Source organism: Triturus cristatus, chromosome 1_1 (genome assembly GCF_964204655.1).
Source record: "Triturus cristatus chromosome 1_1, aTriCri1.1, whole genome shotgun sequence".
NCBI lineage: Eukaryota > Metazoa > Chordata > Amphibia > Caudata > Salamandridae > Triturus > Triturus cristatus.
Genome location: NC_140579.1, coordinates 110129423 through 110152530, shown reverse-complemented (window position 1 = coordinate 110152530; position 23108 = coordinate 110129423). Strand labels below are relative to the sequence as shown.

Here is a 23108-nt window from a genome sequence, read left to right as displayed (position 1 = left end):
CACCTTCAGCTTGGGGGGTCAGTGCAGTAGGATACCTGTGTCGCAGTTGGAGGTCTGGTGCCAGCTTGTCTGTCAAGTCCTCAATCAACTGCCTAGTGAATCTGTACCGGCGGATGCAGGCACGTTCACTCATGGTACCCAAGTCTGGCATTGGTCGTGGGACAGGTGGTGCCCCGCAAAACATGGTTTAGAAGAAGGAAGCTTGAGAGTGGGGAAACATCAATGTCAATGAACATAGCACATGCTACACTGCTAATACACATCAGGTAACTATGGAGTCGGGTGGGTGACATACATACAGGACACATATGCCAGCTTGCTGCCACTCCTACAAAGACCAAGATACACCTGTTGATTGTCAAGTCTACATGACATGCCTTGAAATGAGCTAGGGGCCAGTCTGAGTGAAAAGCCACAGTTATCACCGTAGTGACACACAACCACATAGCTGCTTTGGAAGGATGTCATCTCATCCAGACAGCTGATTGCAAGGCACACGCACAGGTCACATGGAATGTCAAATGTACATATCAACCACATTGCGATGAAGGGGAACACGTGACAACACAAACACACAGCCATTGCGACAACGAAGACGTATGCCTGGGAAACACGATGTCTGATGCACACTGACACTACAGGCGTGGGAATCCACATGTGGCATGGTGTGAGTAGATGTGTTCCATGCCCATATCCACACAGACCCATGTTGGACGCACCAACAGCAGATGCAGTTGACGGAACACGAACATCAAGGTCATGTGAACACATGACACACACCCTTATCCCTCCATTCCTGGCATGTGTATGCCTGTATTACCATTGTAAGCGTGTGAAATGCGTACCCGCACGTGTAGGCACTAGTAGTACCCGTATGTGTACAACTAGTGCCTACACGTATGTTTACAACTAGTGCATACACTGGTAGTACACCTACGGGTACGTGTACGCACTAGTACACGTACGTGTACTACTAGTGCCTACACATACATGTACTACTAGTGCGTACACGTACGGGTAGGCACTCGTAGTACCCGTACGTGTAAAACTAGTGCCTACACGTACGTGTACGCACCAGTTGTACACGTACGGGTACAAACCAGTGCCTACCCGTACATGTACAACTAGTGCTTACACGTATGTGTACGCACCAGTTGTACACGTACGGGTACTACGAGTGCCTACCCGTACGTGTACGCACTAGTAGTACATGTACCTGTACGTGTACTACCAGTGCCTACACGTAGGGACTGGTTGTACACGTACCTGTACGTGTACTACCAGTGCCTACCCGTACGTGTACGCACTAGTTGTACACGTACGGGTACAACTAGTGCCTACACATACGTGTAGGCACTGGTAGTACACGTAGGCACTAGTAGTACACGTACGGGTACGTGTACTACCAGTGCCTACACGTACATTGAGGCACTGGTAGTACACGTACGGATATGTGTACTACCAGTGCCTACCCGTACGTGTACAACTAGTGCCTACCCGTACGTGTACAACTAGTGCCTACACGTACGTGTAGGCACTGGTAGTACACGTACCTGTACGTGTACTACCAGTGCCTACCCGTACGTGTACAACTAGTGCCTACACGACTGGTAGTACACGTACCCATACGTGTACTACCAGTGCGTACACGTATGTGTAGGCACTAGTTGTACCCGTACGTGTACAACTAGTGCGTACACGTACGGGTAGGCACTGGTAGTACACGTACAGGTACGTGTACAACCAGTCCCTACATGTACGTGTAGGCACTAGTTGTACACATACCTGTACGTGTACTACCAGTGCCTACCCGTACAACTAGTGCCTACACGTACGTGTACGCACCAGTTGTACACGTACGGGTACGGGTACGTGTACTACCAGTGCCTACACATACGTGTAGGCACTGGTAGTACACGTACTACCAGTGCCTACCTGTACGTGTACAACTAGTGCCTACACGTACGTGTCAAACGCACTGTGCATTGGGTGCTGTAGGGGTACGTGTGAAATGCACCGTACCTGTGTGTGGATTTATAAATTACATAGGGGACACATAAGGGACAAGTATTAGGCCCTAAATGCATGCTGGTTGTCATGGATACCGAGTTTTCTGTTCAAATTTTTCCATCAGGTGTCCTGGAAAAGTCAGATGGCCACAAAATACAATGTTGCAAAGTGGTTGTTGACTTGACATGATGCTCAAAATTTTTAACAATGCAAATGCTGTCACTGGTGTATGTTTAAAGGGATTGGAGTAAACGTAGGATGCAAATGATTCTGACCAATCACTATGTACTCCTCAAAATGAATGCCACTCAGCAAGACAGATATAAGGCAGTCAGAACCAGCCAGAGAGGCCACTTGCCTGCACAACTTTACTGTCGACAACATTGCTGCTGCTTCTGCTTCCCTGTACCATGTCTCGTGCTGTGGAGATGGCCTCATTCTCCTCAAGGGTGATTGGCTGGGCCTTGCTGGACGTCATCCTCCCAAAGTACACCAGCCTGTATGGGAGACCAGAGGAGCAGGTGAGTGCCGAGTCCACTACCTTTGCCTATGCACCTGTTGTGTGACTGTCAATATTGTGTCCAGGTGGGACTGACATGCAATGTTGTTTAGAGTGTGTCCCGGGGGGGGGGGGGGTGGGACTGACATGCAATGTTGTTTAGAGTGTGTCCCGGGGGGGGGGGGGGGGGGTCATGCTTAAGGCTCTCATGCAGAGCATCATGTAGTTCCTGGGTGCACTCCTCACTTGCATAATGCTTACAGTGACTTTCACTGCATAGTGGATGGCTCATTCTGCCTTGCAAATCCTTGGGGGCTTTGGTTCATGTTGTCCTGATGTGATTCAGTGTTCCCCCCGGTGAGACAGGTGACTGTACCCACAGATGTGTATGAGTTGAGTGGACCTGTGGTGAGAGTGTCCAAATGATGTGTAAGACCTCATGGACATTGATGTGTGTGAATGTTCCTTGTCATGTGGCTGAGTGTCTATGTGAAGTGTTGCACCACAGCTTCATGTTTGAGGCTACAGATCTACCCATCTGATGTGACAAGTGAGCCGTGCTTCGTGTCTGACTTGCAGAGCTAGCACCACACCTGTCACTCCCCACTGGCAAATGGCACTTGTGCAGAGTGAGGGTTGTATCCGCTGTTGTCAATGACAGGCCAGTGATCTGTGGCTAGGTGTGTCTGTCTAGTCTGCTGAGGGTGCGTGGTCATCAGCCTGCTGTTGCATGTGCTGCACAGTGTGTGGCATGTTCATTGAGTGTGTTGCACCCCTCATGCCACCTGTAGACGTTCAGTGCCATGTATTGCATTGGCGCTTGCACACAGGCCAATTTCATGTTGTGAATGAGGTTATTCATGTCAGCATCCTATGCCCTGTTCAACATTTCAAAGGTGTTCTAATGTGTGTCTCTGGAACATGGAGCAGGTGTATTGATGTGGTGTCACTTTTACATACTGACAGGTAAATGCCTACGAGAAGGGGGGAGATATGGACCAGCGCCGTCAGGGCCGTGAGGACTGCGGGGGGGAGGGGAGGGGGGGCGTGATCGCCAGCTGGCCCAGGTCTGCAAGAGGTGGCAGGACATCCGGTGCTGGACCCGGCGGATAGCCCGGGTCCAGCTCAAGCTCTTGCCTCCTCGCCCCCACGGCGGACGCCGACACCTCACCACCCAGATGAAGCTGGTCCTGGCGGTGGTCTTACCTGACCTCGATAGGCAGTTCCAGGAGAGACTGCAGCAAGGAGGGGGTAGGTACATGGCTTTTTGTTGTGTAATGTGTCGCCAGCTTTAGGAAGTGCTATTTTGCATGAATACACTCCCAGAGTTCATATGTGCAGTGCATTTTCTGTTCCCAAATGTCACCTGGGGCTCTTTTTCATACCTTCCTCACCTTGACATGTGTCCCCTGGTGTGTGTGTAATCACATTTGCACATGGTCATCTAGGGTGCCAGTACATCCAAGTGCACATTGTTTTCTGCACTATGTTGGGGGTCCATAGTTGTTGTCACTTATGCTTATTCTCAACATAGGAGTGTGAGCTTTCAACTGGACACCCTTGCAGCATGCATGACCAATGTTGTGGCCTCAGACATGATGTGCATGAGTGGGAGATCTGCATAGTGCCATGACGGTTGAACATGGGACAGTCAGCTCATTCCAGGACCATGGAGCAGTGCGCCCACCACAGTCCCCCGAGACACCCTGGCCTCCTAATCATGTGTGTCATCCAACACTGCACATTCTCTGTGTGCTCTGCATAGGTCTGCCTCTGTGGCATTGTTCCCTGGCCTAGGTTGTATTTTGCTAATGTGTGCTACATGTGTCCACTGGACAGGGATACACCATTTTGCTTGTGCATACTCACACTGGGCAGTGCCTGTGTGGCTATTCACAACAATCTGTTGATGGTTGTTTGTCACAAATATGTGTTGCCAGCCCCACGAGGGGATGTGGTGTAAATGAAGCAATTTTTCAAGCACAGTTGTTGTAACCCTGAATAAGAGGTGTCACTTCTTGATATGTATCAATCACATTGACTCAGGTATTGGGGGCACCATGATAACAGTGGTACGCACCGTACCCACACATGAATGCATGGGTACGGTGCGTACCACTGTTATAATGGTGCCATAGGGGTATGTGTGGTACGCACCGTACCCGTCCACTTCTGTTGTTGCGGTACGCAGGGGTTGCTAGACATGCCACCAAGTGACCAGTTACAGGTGGTAATGTATGGCCTCCATATTATAGGTTTGTGTTTGGTATGGGGTATGTTTCCTGCCCCTCACCCCCACCCTGGCCCCTGGGTGTTGTTCTCACCTTCTGCGGCGTGTGAGTCTGTTGCGGTGCACCAGGTCGTAGGCCAAGAGGACCGGGATGACACGTAGGGCGGGGTTCATGGCTGTCCGTCGCGTACCGTGGCGTAGGGTTCTGGTTTCCCGGCAGTTTTGCGCTCCTGTAATAAAAGCGTGGTACGTGGTGACGTCGGGACAAATCGTACTTGCTGGGCCGGAAAACGCTGCTTAAATACGTGCAGAGGTCGCATAGAAGCAGTTCCGGATCGGAATCGCTGGTATTTTTTGCCTGTATGGTCTTTTGTACGATTCGTACAGAAAAAGGCTTTCTGTACGAATCGTACTTCCTCGGTTGTAAGGAGAGTTTACCGGGTACAAGTCGTATGGGTGAAACGCTCCTTACAACGATTTGTAGGGCCTTTTTACAGGATCGGAATCGGCCCCCAAATGTACATGTTATAGGGGGCTGGGGGGGGCCATCTCACCACACCAGGCTAAGGGTGCATGGTATCATGAAGCACATCCTTGGGGAGGGGGGGTTGGTGGGGGGGGGGGGGGGGGGGAAATACCAAAGTGTGAGTTGCGTTGTTTTCGTAGAAGTAGGGTGACCAGATCTTGAGAACAAAAAAACGGGAGATTTCGGAAATAGAAGGACTACAATTTTTCATCTACGGAATGGCGCAGAATGACAGCTCTCATCAACATAGGATACCACAAGATGCATTAAAAAATAAATAACATGTAATTTCTACAACCAACATCATACCTATTAATCAACTTGCTTACTTATAACAGCTGCTAACTAGCTCAGCCTTAGAATACCCAAAAATGTGCCTCTTACTGTTTTCAGTCGGCCCCCTCTAAAAACCAAGACAAGAGCTAAAATTGCTGAAATCTGCCGGGATATCTGGTCACCCTACGTAGAAGCCATGGGGGGGAAAAAGAAAGGCTTCCCACACTAACAGCTGCACACTGTAAATGTTAATATAATCCTTGCATGAATTATGACGTAGATGTATGCAGAGATGCAGTACACCAGCTGAGCTGCAGCTTACAATGATTTTTCTTTGTGTACAAACAATGCGTCAGTTCATATGGAACAATCTATGGTGCGAAGGAAGCCGGTGGTTTTTATAAATGTGCACAAGATGCTGAGTTTAGAACTAGTGTTGGTTTGTAAAACTCTGATTTTTGGCTACCCTTGTGATTCTGAGGCGTTTTGAAAATGTTTTCTCCCTTGCACATAGACTTACATTTGGAGTCACAAATGGAGAGAATTCCAATTGGTAACAAATGTCCTACTGCCTGTGTTCCTACATTTTCCCTATTAAACCGTTGCCCACTTGTGTGGCTGGACCAATCACCAGTAACAGGAAAAGGTCCCAGAACGCGAAATGGAGACATCAGGATCCCCCTTGAAAACGCACCCATTGTAGTGACGGCACGTGGGTCACAACCACATGAGCAGTACTGCCACGTCACAGCACCAACCCTAGTCCTGTCCATTCACTTCTCACTTTCACGACTTGTTTGTATTCACCCATGTTTGTATTCCGCCCTAAGACACAGCGCCCTGAGGTTACACCAGGTCCCCAGCAGGAGGAGCTATATACTCAGGCTGCGACTTGAAACCATCCGATTCCACGGGCGTGAAGCGCTATAAAATGCAAACCCAGTGCAAATAACCTGAGGTGTGGGGTGCTCCGAGAAGCAGAGCATTGATGACTCCTTGTGACACCTCCCAGGGGGGCATGTACTGGAGTGCTACCCCCGCAGTGGGAGGTAATACCCCCCCCCCAACTCGATTTATAAGGGGACAGCCCTCGCCTTGCTACCTCTTTTCAAGTTACCACCATCTTGTTCCTAGTGCCAGCGCTGGCTACTAGCCGCTAGAGGTACCACTATCGTGTGGGCTGTGGAAGTAAGCAGTGACTCCACCGGGTTGCCAGTGCTTAATTTATAAAAATGAATGAATGTGAGGACCCCGAGATTGGAAGCCAAGGCGCTATAGTCCTGAGTCCCCCTGGTGCCTCCTTCATCCGCCTCCAGACAATCACTCCCTGCATCTCACTCCTGCAGCTTTCTCTTCATCCCTGCCTTCGGGTTGTCCTTTCTTTTCCTCCTTTCTCCTTTTCGTGTTTCTTCTCTTGCTCTGTTCAATGTTTGAGGAAAAATAAAAACTGGTCCCTAAAAATAAGTGCAGATGATCCACCGGCTAAAATTAAGCTGTGGAAGTTTGACGTCATGTGATGGGTGCAGAAAGCACCGGGGGAATGAGGGGGGGGGGGGGAGAAAGCACTCGTCCTTCACACACAGCCAGTCACATGACGTCACGCTTCCGCAGTGCCCTTGCTTCATTTGGACCGGTGGGTCATCTGCACTTACTGTGTCTTAAAACTGCCCCATCTATGCATTGACCCATCGGGAGGGACATCTACAACAAGATCACAAGGAATAGTAAGTCATTCTAGCCCAATAATTTCATCACTGGAAACGTATTTTGGAAAAGCGGAAAGGTCAGAACAAAAAAAAAAAAAAAAAATTCTGAAAGACCAGGTGGCAGCAATCTTTTGGAAACAGGAAATATAAAGGGTCTGCTCACACCTCTTGCGCCACATAAAACAATGGCTTCAGAAATGCAAGAGGATAACTAGCAGCTTATGCAAATTTACCAATTACAGAGCCTATATACAGTGAAAGTGTAGTAAAAATGGAGCTAAGAATAACAGACTCAATAGATGGGGAAAATCAGAAAAAAACCACCAAGCAAAAAGTAAGACAAATCACTGTACAGGCAATTATACATTCTGTGAATAGTCACAAGAATGACTCGAAATTCACCAAGTAAACAGTTATAGATTGGACTACTGAATTTAAGGGTGAAAAAAAACAACAACACAACGAATTAGAGATGGCACCAAATATCAAAAGACTGGATCACTTTCACTTAACTCCTAACAGAGGTGGTTGAGCATAATCCATGCTACAATTTCCCTTTAACCCCCTATGTTACTAAGGTTTCAAGGGAGGATGTTCTGCAAGCTTCATGTTTGTATTCCACATTAATAATGGATAACGCTGAACTTGTAAAAGCCTTGGAGACAAAAACAAATCAGACAAACTTGGCACTCACTACAAGTAGAAACCACAAATCAATTACCCAAAACAAATCAAGTTTTTGCAACAAGATCAATTGGCACTGCAACAAATCAAGACCTTTTCTCAATTATAGAAATACTAAGCAACTCTTCACCCCAAATCCCAGCGGATTTAAAGAATAATTCAACATATAGTCCAGTACCTCACCAAGGCAGGATCAATTCGATATGCGAACAGAAAAAAGTCGAAGTATCTCATCATTGCAGCTGGATAATTCCAAAATAGGAGGATATGAAACCTGTAAACCTAAAAAATATATCAACCAAACTGATACAGACAACTTATCCGCTCCACATTCGTCATTATTAAGCAATCTACAAACGTCGATTTCTGTATTAAATATGCAATTGGATAAGCTAGACCTTCAGATCGATCTCATGAATATTATAGCAACTCACGTCGTCAGCATTAACACCAAAATAGATATACTTACCAAACAACTGATGAAGGTCCAAACACTTAAGAGCACTGATCTACAATGTATCTGCAAATGCGACCAAATAATAGATATATTATGTACTCTGCCGTCTATATTAACAGACATACTGAAAGAAATAAGGCATAAGGAAGATAAGCCATATTTAATGCAAATTCCAGAGGAACATATGCAAGAGCAATTGCAGTTAATAGACAACTCAACGAAAAAGGAAACCTATGAACGAGGAGGACAACCAAATGTGTCAGATTGTGTAAGCACAAATGAAATTCAAAACAATTTATCGCCGATTCATTCAACATCTAATGGCCCACAACCTCTTACTACAAACGCAAACACTACATTCACCGAAGTATTAACAAAAAGGCAAAACAAATGCGCTAGAAAGGGAAGAGCAAACACGAATGGTTCCATGCAAAAGGATGTAGAGGCCAAAAAATTCTATCCAGTATTCAATACCACACAAAAAAAGAAACCTCTTCCAGAAATAAAGGTCACAGAAGAAAAATTCACATTACCGGACACACCAATGGACAGAATATCGCGGCCTCAGATTAACAAATTAGAAAATAAAGTTAGCGAAAACAGCGTTAAAAATTGGAAGGCAAGTCAGAAGGATAAAGACAAGCATACTCTACCCAAACATGTTTTACCTCCAAAGGAAATAGACGCAAATACAAAAAAAAAAAAAGGGCGACCTTCTAGACACCTTGCAAATGGAAGCATTAACTTTGGCCAACCATGACGCTGAACACGATACATCATCAGAAGATACAAAAGGACATGATCAACTTAGACGACCCGAGGTACCATCTAGCGATCTCTCTGAACAGAACCTTTTGGTAAGGCCTAAACGTACCAATAATAGTCCAATAGTGGCTTCTGCAATTACCGTAATAAAAGTAATAAACACGAACATATAATAACTTCTTGGGTGGACAAAACAATCGTGATCACATGTCCTCTGTTACAAAGTAATAGAGTATGAGCCTCACTGTACAAAAAAAAAAACATCACTCTGTCCCCAATGACAACAAACATATAAGAAATAATCCTCATAGTGCAGGCCAAATAAAATATAAAGGCCAATGCAGGACCATATAAATGAAGCATCGTCCAAACATATTTTACAAACAGAAGCAAAGGATACCAGCGACTGGTGGCAAATCACAGGAATTCCTTTATACAGTTCAAGAGGCAAGCAAGATATTCTAAATTGGGGAAATATTTTGAGGCTGCTAACTGAGGTAAGATCATTACATTTTATCAAAACAATAGACTTATTATTGGTGAAGTTTTTGCCAAACACATAATTATCTGTCAGAGATAACTTTATCATGGAAGTCAGAAAAAAAAGCAAATCAAATTTGACGCCAAAGAGCAATTCGAATCATGGGGCATATCAATAATAAAATCTATACCACAGAGCTATCCAGCTCCATTGGCACATTGGGATAATAAGAATAGCACCCATTCTCCTGTTAACTCAATTTTGCAGAACGCCCGAGGACCAACGGGTACAGAAACAACTACACCAACAGAAAGAAGACATAATTATAGGCATTGGTCACCGCACTCAAAAAACTTAAATATGCAATGACCAGTTTCTGAACCAACACGTGCCCTGCAAGCTGCCAAACTAAATATATATTCCTGGAATATTGCAGGTGCAACAGCCAAGCTTACAGATAGGACTCTATTGGAAACTTGGGCTCCATACGACATCATAGCTCTGCAAGAAACCTGGTTGACAGGCTCAATACAATTGTCGGGATTTACATTACATCAGGTGCATGCTGTAAAAATGAATCGCTTTGGTGGATCAAAATGTGGATTATCGGTCTATATTTCAAACATCATTAAGGTAGAATCAGAACAAATGTCGACAACTTCAAAAAATATACAAAAAAAAAAAAATCACTCAATTTCGATAGTGATTATTGGATAACTTCTTTAATTCTTTTCAAAATTTACGCACATCCTAATGCCCAAGACAAATCAATAACATTTAAAAGTTAATACATGAAATATCCGAAGTAAGATATAATACCCCGAATTGGGAAATAGTGATTACAGGTGATTTCAATACCCATCTTATTCACACACTGGACGAAGAGACCAGTCGGAAAACCATCAAACGGCCCATCCCTGGAGGAAACCCAATAATGCAGGTAAGGAACTGGTCACCACTCTAGAACATTTTTGTTTGAGAGTAATTAATGGGAGAACACCAGATGATAATCCTCCAAGCTTAACATATTATGGACCGACGTCTGGGTCCGTAATGGACTATGCTATTCTTTCCCTGCCACTAATCCAGCAACTAAGTATGTTTAAAATTAAGTGCACAACGGACAGCGATCACTCTATCCAGCAAATAGCTATAAATATACATCCAGACTGATATCAGTCTGTTCTAACAATTGACGAGGGATGTGCAGTAACTACCCATAAACAAGTGAATTGTTCATCTCATCAACTTCCAGAACTCGCAGGCAAAGCTAAAACAATATTGGAGGATAGTATAGCGTTATCTTCTACCGTATTAAACGTCTGGATCAAATTTGTGATTGAAAGGACGAACCAGATATCAAATTTAATATCGAGGCGGACCAAAAGCCATATTCATCCATCATTACAGAAAATTAAAGAGCTAAAAAAAAAACAAACAAAATTAAAAAAAAAAAAAAAAAAAAAAAAAAAAAAAAAAAAAAGGAACTGAGAAGAGAAATAAGGAAGGTAAAAAAAACGAGGTAACCAACCAGATGCATGGGATAAGCTAAAACAACTGAAGAATGAATTTAAGAGACCTGTTTGGCAAGAAAAAAGAAAACAGACAAGTTCTGGATAAAGTTGCTTACAACTGCAAAGAATCAAATACCAAAGCTTTTTGAAAAACAATAAACAACTTAAATAAGATTAACAAAGTAACAGTCTCATCAAATGTTACGGAACAATATTGGGTAGTGGATCTGAAAAAACTTTTTATTGACGAAGACCAGCTACAAGTAAATAAAACTAATAAATCCATTGAGACTGAATTAATAACCAGGATTAAAACATTGCCGCATCATGAGTTTGTACCCACTTCAGATAATACATCGTGAGCACTCACAAGAGTTGAAAATGTGACCAAACCAGGAAGAAGTGACAGTGCTCCAGGACCAAATAGCATTCCACAGGCAATATTTGGACCCAAAATACTGGGCCAATCCCATAATGCTATTATTTAAAGAGGTGGAAAACACAAGCATGATTCCAGATAGTTGAAGGGGATCAATAATAAACCCTATCTTTAAGGCAGGAGACAAAACAAAGCCATCTAATGACAGATTAATAGCCCTCATTGACTCAGAAGCAAAATATCATGCATCATTAATACTGGAAGATCTAATAGAGTGGTCAAATTCTAAGAACTTGATTCCACCCCAACAAACAGGATTTCGGAAAGGGTATGGCACCTCAATTAATATGACAACAGTAGCATCAATTGCAGAAAAAAAGCAAACGCCTAAAGAAAAAACAGCAATTATGCTTTATAGATCTGAAAGCAGCTTTTGATTGGGTGGATCGGCCACTTCTATGGGCTAAACTAAGACAGTAGGGTATTCAAGAAAAAACGTTAAGAGCAATTGAATCACTACATACAGAAACATGGAATCAAATCTAGGTAGGGGATGGGACCAAACTTTCAAGGAAAATACCAACCGCAAGGGGTCTCAAGCAAGGGGGTGTGCTAGCTCCACGTTTGTATAACCTCTTTACGGCGGATTTATCCACCCACCTGGATCTAGTCAACTCACATGCTCCAAGGTAGGTCCACTAACAATATCTCATCTATCATACGCCGTTGATATTGTGTTGCTGAGTCACACAGAAATTGGACTTCGAAGATTGATCAAAGAAACTGCAGCCTATACAAAACTCACCAAATTGGAAATTAACATTGCCAAGACAAATTCCATGCTTATTGGGAATAATCCCCACGCCTCACTAAAGATCAAGCCGGATAATGTAATCATAAAAGAAGTCAGTACCCTATCAATATTTGGGTTTTAATTTTGATAACATTTTTTACTTTCATGCACACCAACAGTATATGGTTAGGAAGAATAATGCTTTCATACATTCAGTTTGCTCGCCAAAAAAAACTAGACAGCCCCTCCCATCAACCACTGCTCTCTGTTATTAAAGCAAAATTGCTTCCATCTCTAACTTACCCAAGTACAGTGATGCATGGTAGGGATTCCAAAATGTTGGCCAGACTACAAATCAAAACATACAAACGGGTCTTTTGTTTGCCCAGTAATGCCTCCCCGCTCAAATTAGTTTGGAATTTGGATTGACACAGCAAAACATAGCAAGTAGTTACCATTTCATTAAATCCATGCATAAAATACAAAATAATCAGTCCAGCCCTCTAATCAGCACTTTATGGGAGTCCATGACTAACTGAGAATTCAAGTCACAATAAATATTGGTTATCTTTACAACTAACCAATGCGGGTGACTTGTGGGACTTAAATTTGTCGCATCCTACTTTTTGCCAAGCCATGAATAAAGCAGCAAAAAGCATTCACTAGTCGATGATAAAAGCACATTTTCGCTGCGATCCCACGCTTGAAGGACAATTCAAATGTATGTCACATTGCAACCGGCAACTGACCTACATCTAACCTATCCAGTGTATTTCAAGAAAAAACTATTGGCCATGCGCTTAGGTGATCTGCCATCTTTGTCAGACAAACCAGTATGGCGATATAAAGGACCAAAAATGTGCAGACTATGTGATGCCCCAGACGAAGACTTTGTGCATTTGGTCTGTATATGTCCTAAACTGAACAATGCGCGTCGCGCACTTCTAAGCGCTTATTTAATGAGAAAGGGATTCGAATGTGTAGAACAGCCATCATGAGAAGTCTGGACTCCGCTGATCCTTAGTTGAATTGTAAACTTTGAAGTTTTTACAATCTCATGACAGAATTGTAAGTAGTATAAAACAGCATAAGGATCTTGTCCAGTCGTAAGACTATAAGACATTGATAGGATGTTAAAACAGTAGCAGAATGTTGATATTTGGAGCTGCGGAATTCTATATAGACGCATACGCCACTTTATAACGGTGAAGTGTACCCACAGTTACGAATTGAAGGAATTTTATAACGTTCTATTTTTCTAAGACCAAGATATTTTCCTGTGTTGCACCAATATGAATCTATGTTGTTACGAAAACTGAATATTTTAAAAAGGATTTCTTTTATATGTATATCTATCTTGTATTGTGATGGTTTTTATTAACTAATAACAATAAACTAGCATTGACCCATCAGAAGGGGGTCCTAGCCTTCCAGCATCCGAGCGCCTCCCACCCCGACATTGACAAGCTCCCATTCACTCGATGTGTTATTAATGCAGGGGGTAGAATTCCCATCCCTTGACCACTTGTACAGCAGCTTAGTGAATCAGTCAATAAATCAATCACGCGTTTGTTGAGCGCTACTACTCACCCATAGGAGTCTCAAGGCGCTGGAGGAGGGGTGGATTTGCAGGTTCCAGTCCATCAAGGAGGGGGTCTGTCTGTACTAGGTTTCACCGCCCTATTATGATTGATTAATACGGCTGTTTTTGTAAGTTTTAGCTTGGTGAGCAAAAATCAAATGCATCCGACAACGCTTATTAGCCACATCGTAACCCTTTAAAAATTTAACGTAAGCTTTTTTTGTGCAGTTGCGATTTGGAGGGTGGAAAGGATGTGTCCACTGTTATTTTAGGAATAGGAAATAGCGTTCTGCTGGGAGATTATGTTAAATACTAAAAAACAGCAGAAAAAGACTTTGCTGCAGAAGTTTGACGAACAAAGCGTTGTTTCAATTGGGAACAGATCTTAACATATGCTATAAAAGTTACGAAATTCTTCACGCTGAATGGAGTGTAAATGACTCTACATTAACATGTTAAACTGACGCCAGTGCGAAAATACTGCCGAACAGTTTTAAATGACGGCGCTATGTGCTTTAAAAAAAAAAAAAAAAACAAGTGTTGAAAGCCACAATCCCAGTTGTGAGGGTTAATCTTGTAAATGTCCTGGGGGCAGTAGTTACAGGTGGGAATGCCATCCGAGAACATCAGCAAATGAGGGCAGCCTTACTTGAAGCAGAGTAAAACGAGCATTGATAAATGAATTCGGTTTCGCCTATGTGATTAATAATACTTTTTTTGTTGTAAGTTGTAGCTTGGTGAGCAGTTTTGCAATAGAAGTTACTGAAACTCTGTAAAAGTGTTATGACTTTTTTATGAGCAAGGCAATCTATTGTGCTGTAACTGGTAGATAAAGCGGGGAGATTAGGAAAATGGCAGAGTACAAGGGGAAACAAGCATTTGCATTGCAATAGGTCTAGCATTTCTTAAAGTTAGAGTTGTTGGCATTGAAAATAACAATGTGTTGTAATCTCAAATCCATAAGTCATAATGGTACGGTCCACACCCCCTCTCTGCCAGCCTCTGTTGGTATGGCTGTACAGAGAGGGGATAGTAGAATGTTGATAACGTAAGGTTCTATGTTCAGGAGAGCCGATGACTAGAATAAACTGAGTCCTTCTTACCTCGTGTCTGGTGACTCATTCTTCATTATAACACTGGCGACGAACTGCGGAGGGGGCAGCTGGTCATCTTCCCTTTTGTTTCAACTCTCCTGCGTTGGATCTAGTGTGAAAAGACTTTGTCCTCCTCCCTTTGCCTCAAGGATTACCGAAGCTGTAGTCTCCGGACCTCCGCTAGGCATTGCGATTTTTTCCATTCATCGCACAGCCCCTCCGAGTGTGTTGTGTCAGCGGAAGTGTCTCCGGATCAGCCTGTCAGCCGGTTTCCACCCACGGGTGATTCCCTCAGTCCTATATTGTTTCATGTTGGGCTGGCGGTACCGTGGTGCTGTGGTGTTTCTGCGAGCTTCCGAGAGTCGCTGGGCTGCGGTGTCAAGAGTTCAGTCAGCAGACAGTTTCCAGTCAGCTGCTATCGGGGAGGCGTTGTTTGGCCACGCCTCTTGCTGTGTATTTGCCGGCGCACCAGTCCTCAGAGAGCCGGTCGGAAGCATCCAGGTCCAGCAAAGATTTCCCCGCCACTGGCGTGGTTTTGCCGGCGCATCAGTCTGTCAGCAACCTCCGGAGTCTGCTACGATCCTGGTGAAAAGTAAGATCTTTCCTTCCTTGCCTCGGCGAGAGCTCTTCCTGTCACTGTGATAGGCACACATGGTGCGTGGATTCCATACGTATTCTTCCCTGTGATGCGCACACACTGTGCGTGCCTTAAACTAATGTTTCTTCAGTTTTTATTCACTCAACGTTGGGATATGCATTTCGCCACGATTTCTTCACTTTGATGCGCACACACTGTGCGTGCCTTCATTTAGAGTTTCATTAGATTGTACTTACTCTACGCTGTGAATGCACACTGGGGCCGCGCATCACTATGTTCTATAGCAACTTTGATCCCATTCACATTGGAACGCACTTTTCTGGTGGGGTTGCTATACTCATCCCAGCGTTGTCAAAGGCTACACTGTGATACGCACACACTGTGCGGGTTTGCTTTACCTCACTATAGTGTTCTGGTTTGCTGTGGTACGCCACCATTGGGTGCGCAGGTTGTCACCCTGTCGTTGAGGTGGTTGAGAAGTGTGGTGCTCATCCAGTCTCTCCTCTTACTCCGCCTAGTGTCAATTTGGTCGTGTACATCCTCTCCAAGGGAAGTGTCAGGTACCCCCAGCCTAGGTAAATATTTCTCTATTACAAGATGGGTACTCCTGGAATGAGTCAACCACCATCATTTTTAAATGACTGTGGCGATCCAGAAATCCATTGGAAGGATTGGACAAAGCGGTTTGAATCTTGCTTGATTGCTATGGGGGGAGAAAGGTTCTCTCCGTTGCGTAAACAGCATATTCTTTTACATAATTTGAGTGTTCATGGACGTAAAGTCTATGAAACTCTACCTGAGCCAGAGTTGGATGAGGAAGATGACGCTGATGTGTACGACATCACTCTGATGAAGTTGGAGCTTCATTTTGGTGACAAGGTCAATGAGGTGCTTGAACGCCACAAATTCTTTAGCCGTGTGCAAGGGAAGGGCGAATCGATTAATAATGACATAGCTGCCGTTAGAGGACTTACGCAATTGTGTGATTTTGGTGACCTCAACTATTCCTTGATTAGAGATCAACTTGTAAGGTGTACAAACAGTGGGAAGGTTCAAGAAAAGTTACTCGCAAAAAAACCTTCTTTGAAGGATGCCATTTCTATTGCGCAATCAATTGAGCATACCGCTAAGTGTGTGTGAGAGGAAAGTTAAAGAAGAGGTTGTGGCGCCCATTCAGTGTGAAGGGTTTGAAGGGGAGGTATTTAAAGTGAACAATAGGGAAGGCGTTAAAAGTATACCCACCAGCAAGGAGGGACAGAATTTGAAATGCTTCAGATGTGGAATAACCACTTGGCTAACAGTCCATTTTGTTCGGCACGTGGTGTTTTGTGTAAGAAATGCAATAGAAGAGGACACTTGGCCAGAGTATGTAGGGACGGGTTAAGTAACACTTCTAGGGTTGTCAATCCCAGTGGGGAAACACAAGCAAGATTCATTTTTCAAGTTAAGGACAGCCAAGAAACATCTAAGCCCAACTATCCCAAATGCATCATACACATAGACAATAAAGCAATTGAGGTGTATGCGGACTCGTGTTCACCTTTTACTTTAATAAACCTGACAGACTTTGAGAAAGTTCTGGGGTGCAGCAAGAGTACGCTTCTTTCTGCCGACATATGTCCTGAGGGGTACACCAGAGACCCCATTCCCTTGGTGGGGATGTTGAGTAGCCACATTGAATTTAAAGGTAGATCCATGGTTGGCAAAGTGTATGTGGTTGAAAGGGGTGCGAACCTTTTGGGATGGCAACACCAGAAGGTACTGGGTATTATCTTAGACCCAAATGACAAGGACCAAATCATCTTGGTAGACATTCCCACCAACAACAATCTCCTACAAGACGCTTTTCCTGACCTTTTTACTGAGAAGTTGGGAAGATTAAAAGATTTTCAACATAAGATTAAAGTGAAGAAAGGCGCCAAACCTGTGGTTCATAGAGCGCGCCCAGTGCCGTTGCGTCTGAGGGAAGTTCTAAAAAATGAGCTGGACAAATTGTGTGACATGGGCGTCATTCAACCCATAGACGCGTCTGAATGGTTGGCCCCCCTTGTTCTAGCTTCAAAAGCCAATGGCAAGGGTATCCGCGTCTGCGTGGACTTGTGCAGCCTCAACAACAACATCTGGGTGGAGAGGTTTCCCCTGCCTAATATAAATGAAATGTTGAGCACTATGGGTAAAGGGTGTTTTTTCTCGGTCATTGATTTGTCCATGGCCTACCACCAGGTCGAGTTACACCCTGATTCGAGACCACTTACGGCGTTTTCTTCACCGTTTGGGGACTACATGTTTGTTAGGATGCCGTTTGGACTTGCATCTGCGGCCTCTATTTTCCAAAAAGTTATGCAACAAGTGTTGGAAGGCATCAAAAACACCCTCTGTTTTCAGGACGATATACTGATGTACGGGGTGACGGAAGAAGAACATGATGCCATTCTAAACACAGTGTGCCAAAGGTTGTCCAGGGCAGGATTAACTGTGAAACTCGACAAATGCAAAATCAAAGTGACCTCGGTTGATTACTTGGGTCACACAATATCGAAAGATGGATTCAAACCAAAATATAGCTTGATTCAAGCCGTAAAGGATGCTTAGAACCCTACAAACAAAGAGGAGCTGAAATCATTTCTAGGACTAGTCGAGTACATGTCTAAGTATGTAAAGAATTTTGCAGACCTGTGTGATGAGTTGCGTGAACTGTTAAAAAAAGACAAAGAATTTGTGTGGGAGGAGACACACAGCATGGCTATAAAGTCAATAAAGGAGCGCATCCTAGATTCACCTGCGCTATGATCATTCGACCCACGCAAAAAAACCTTCCTGACCACGGATGCATCCAACAAAGGTTTGGGTGCGATGCTTTCCCAAAAAGACCAGGGTCAAGATACAATTATAGCGTTTGCGTCACGGTCCCTCAACTCGGCGGAAAATAACTATTCGGTCATTGAGAGGGAGGCGTTGGCGTGCTTCTGGGCTGTGAACCATTTTAAGTTTTTCTTGTGGGGGATACAATTTGTCATACACACCGACCACAAGCCTTTGACTTTTATGTTCTCGCCAAAAAGTGTACATAATAATTCTCCACGTATTTCGAAATGGGTTCTGGGCCTACAAAACTACTGTTTCAAAGTGGAGTACCTGCCAGGTCCAGAGAATGTAATCGCTGATTATCTGTCCAGGTCACCACTCTTAGAGTATTCGAGAGAGGAGCATTTAGATGCTCCCATTTTATCCTTGCATCTCCCTTCATTGACGAAGGAAGAATGGGACGCGGGTGTGAAGGAAGACAAGGAAATGGGCATCCTCAAACAGTTCATCCTCAATGGCTGGCCTGAGAACCAATCACAAGTTCCGGAAGTGGTAAAAGACTTTTGGGAGGTGAGGTACGAACTGTCATTAATGTCAGATATGATACATCGAGGGGACAGAGCAGTTCCCCCCAGTAATTTGAGGGACAAGATAATTGACCTGGCCCATGAGGGACACTTGGGTAGGAGCCTCGCGAAAAACAAGGTCAGGAACTATTTCTGGTTCCCAAGGATGGACTCCATGATTGAACTCAAAGTCAAGGAATGCAATAGCTGTGCTAATAGCGACAAAAGTAAAGTTACACGGAAAACTCCCTTATCCCCTGTAGAGGTTCCGGAGGTTCCATGGACCAAATTAGCAGTTGACATCATTGGTCCCATGGATGTCCTAGGTACCCAGAAGAGGTTTATGTTTGTTCTAGTAGATTACACTTCCCATTGGGTAAATTTTAAGCTTACTTCTCAAACAACCACGAGCAACCTAATCTCATTTTTGAAGAATGTTTTTGTGTATAAAGGTATTCCGGCAACATTGGTTACCGACAATGGGGTGCAGTTTACCTATGAGGCCATGAATACATTTTTGGGAGATTTAAACATAAAATATGAAAAAACTGCACTATTGTCCAAGAGCTAATGGGCTGGTGGAAAGGACAAATAGGTTAATTAAAGAACACATTCAATTGGCCATCTCCAGTGGGTTCAATGTTGAAGATTCGTTGAGAGAGTGCATCTGGGCATACCACACCACTCCCAATCTCATCACAGGAGTGTCTCCCTTTGTTAGCTTAAGAGGAAGGGAACCATGTACCAAAATGAACCCACACTGGTTGAGGGGTGGAAATAAAGTGGTCCAAGATCTAGGGGTGAGTAGAGAGTTGATGTCGCAACATCAACGGAAATACAAAGGTTGGTATGACCAGAGACATGGGGTCAAAACACAGGAATACAAGGTCGGTACCACAGTGGTGGTTAAGAAGCCCACACATGTGCAACCGGGTTTAAGCAAGTACCATGCACACCAACGGGTGGTAAAGTATGGAAGGAATGTGGTTCACCTAGATAATGGTCAGACTTGGAGTAAGGACAGAGTAGTGGCCTCATCTCCACCTTAATGAACTGTGTTCTTAGAATTGTGATTCTCCTCAAATGTAATGGAGGGCTTGTTGTTCCCTATATAAGGAGATGTGTTGTAATCTCAAATCCATAAGTTATAATGGTACGGTCCACACCCCCTCTCTGCCAGCCTCTGTTGGTATGGCTGTACAGAGAGGTGATAGTAGAATGTTGATAACGTAAGGTTCTATGTTCAGGAGAGCGGATGACTGGAATAAACTGAGTCCTTCTTACCTCGTGTCTGGTGACTCATTCTTCATTATAACACAATGTTTTTTACTTTTGTTTTTTTTATTTGCAGTGGAGTTATATTTGCATAGCACTATTGCTAATGGTATAAAACAAAAGAGCAAAAGTAAAAAACATTGTCATTTTCAACGCCAACAGCTATAACTTTAACAAATACGAAACCTATTGCATTGGAAATGCAATTGGTCTCACATTTATTGGAGTTGGAGTTATTGGTATTAGAAATGCCAATAGTTTTTTTACCTAGCCATGTTGCAGGGTGGAGTACCATATGTGGCCAAAAGAGGTCCCTTGGGACCTCTTTTGGCCACATACGGTACAGCACCCTGCAGAAGATATGGTATATCCACCCTACCCATAATGCATTCATTACAAGCAAGTACCAAGAGTACATTTAAATAGCTATGTCCATATATACAATTAGTAGCTTTGAATGTGACAAAATAATTATTATCTTAATTCCGGATTAGGTTGTACTCTGTGGGGAGCTGATGAAGGGAAATTTATAGCAGTTCTCATATAAATGTGAGATGTGCTAGCGAGTAAAGTAACCACTGCCAGCCTGGCTTAGGACCAAGTGTGTGTCCTGCCTGAAGACTTAAGAAAATAGTGCCTTGAGGCTGTAATTAATAACCTAGGGAGCAACAACATATGTAACGGGGTGTCCTCATGGGAGGTTACTTACAAGAAGAAACAAGGTGGTACTAAGGAGGGACTACTAAGCCAGTTGACCAATGAAAAGCCACGATTTACAAAGGACAGGAGCCAATTAAAAAGATGGGTGGAAAGTGAGTGGAGCTTTCTGCCCATATCCTGAATACAGCAACAAATGTGTAGACATGCACAACCCTGTTTATTAAAAATGTTGTTACATTTGTAGCATGCATCTGGGGTTTCACTTTCTGATCCAAAAGTGTCAGTGAGTAACAAGAACAAGTTGCATCTCCTGTTTAGGAGATGTCCCCTAAGCACAACTGTGAAGGGCCCGTAGATACAGGTAAAGCAAGTTGATCAAATAAATTGTTGAAACAATTTCTGTTCTTCCTCTTATTGAGGTAATCCGTCAACTTATTCACATGAGTGTTCAGATATTAACCCCTTCAGTGCCCGCCCCTTTCCCCGCCCTGTGCCGGCCGTTGCATTAGCGGGCGGGGTCTATGACGAGCTGGACTCGTCATGGGCACAGCGCTACCGCGGCCCATGACGAGTCCAGCTCGTCATGGGCACTGAAGAGGTTAATATAAACAAAAGGAGTATGTATACCTTGGAGAAATCAATAGTGAAAACTACGAGATACGATGAGTGAAAAAAAGGAAAATAAATCTTCCTTTTTTAAAAGACCCCTCACTCACCAACCTAGTTGGTGACACGCTTCATCATAGGGGTCCCACCCAACTAAAAGAATGTTATCCGGATGTGTTTCAACACCTGATTTACAGTGTATCTGGTTCTTTTTGCAACAGTGGTGCTAGTGAGTGAAAAAGTGAGTTCAAATTGTCTTTATTTTACTCCCTAAAATGTTTTAATATAGAGCAATAAGACAAAATTAGTAGGCTTAACTGGCCTGAGGTATCTACTAGAGAAAGTGATTGTGGTGGTCTACATGTTTCAACCTTTAGGTGTTAATACTAGGTTTTCATCAGGACCTATGTGATGGCCCGAGCGATATGCACACACTAAGGTGCACCTCGACTCTTGGTCATACAAAGACCATACAGTGTACTTACAGTACGGTTACCTCTCAGCCTTCTGTGAAAGGGAATATCATCTGAAAGATGAACGAACAATGATGCATAACATAAATCATTACCGTATCATGATCGAACATCTTTCAAGTATCTCGTTTTAGTGGATTTTTACACTCTATAGGTGTTCAGTCGCACACACGCCATGCACCATAAACCGTTAGTGCACTTACAAAACCTCATAATGAGGGTGATCATGTTAAATTTATCAGTAGGAATAAAATAACCCTGTTCGTGCACACAGACGCACAGTGAATTATTTTTCAGGTGAGTGTCTTCATGCTCATCAAAATCGTGAGTGTGTTTTGTTACCAACGGAGCTATTCAAAAGCATCTCTGCACTAATTAGTGAAAAAGTGATACAACCAGAATACAGATTAAATTGGTGGTAAACACACAAAGAGAGAATCAAGGTTCATGCTTACTGAGGGCTAGTGTTTGCCTCGCCTCATGGAAACCGAGGGCGGGTCGCTGGCTCTAGTCACAATCTGTAAGCATTTAAAAACACAAAGTTTAGCGAGTATTACAAGTAATTTACCACCGTAAGGGGGGTTATTAATGAAAACAGAGCCCACCTGTGTTAGTCACATTGCACTTACTACATCAAACCATGCCGCCTGTAGTCCTGCCTATGGTGACGACCTTCACGGAATCCTGAGGATCCTGAGCTGGGCTTCTCTGGAACTTTTAACCAGTTACCCAGAAGAATGTGGTCTGCTTCCTGTTACGTGGCGTGTGACGTGATGGCGCTAACGTGTGGTAGCAAAACAGAGGGTGTATCTGTGGGCGTAGCCAGAGGCGTATCTCCTCCGTACTGGTAGGTAGATAGGACTCGTCAACTAGTAGTCAGTTCCCCCAATGTACATAAACGTTGTTAAAATGCGAAAGTGCAAATTAAATAAATTGGCGGATGGTCATTGCACATATTCTTTTTCTCATAAGGTGGCTGAAAAAAAGTAAATAGAAAACAGCATACCGAACTAAGAGTCATGTTGTCATGGTACCAAGTTAGTCAAGGGTTATTATCTTATTTTATCTATATTATCTTATTATAGGGGAAAAAAGAGGGGCGGACAGGCAGAGCTAAGAGTCATTCTGT

At 43.7% G+C, this 23108-nt stretch overlaps 1 long non-coding RNA gene across 2 annotated transcripts in view; it reads right to left on the bottom strand.

Moving 5' to 3' along the window:
• LOC146869682 (uncharacterized) overlaps positions 1–22751 on the bottom strand; it is a 64986-nt gene extending 42235 nt beyond the window's left edge. Inside the window, exons 1-3 of one of the 2 annotated variants that reach the window (XR_014962942.1) lie at positions 22609–22731; positions 22435–22497; positions 13911–14000 (exon numbers count right to left, since the gene is read on the bottom strand). This is a non-coding gene — a long non-coding RNA (uncharacterized LOC146869682). Of the gene's footprint in view, positions 1–13910; positions 14001–22434; positions 22498–22608 lie in introns of both variants that reach the window. The other variant, XR_014962945.1, reaches the window with a different exon arrangement.
• Positions 22752–23108: the final 357 nt, after the last annotated feature.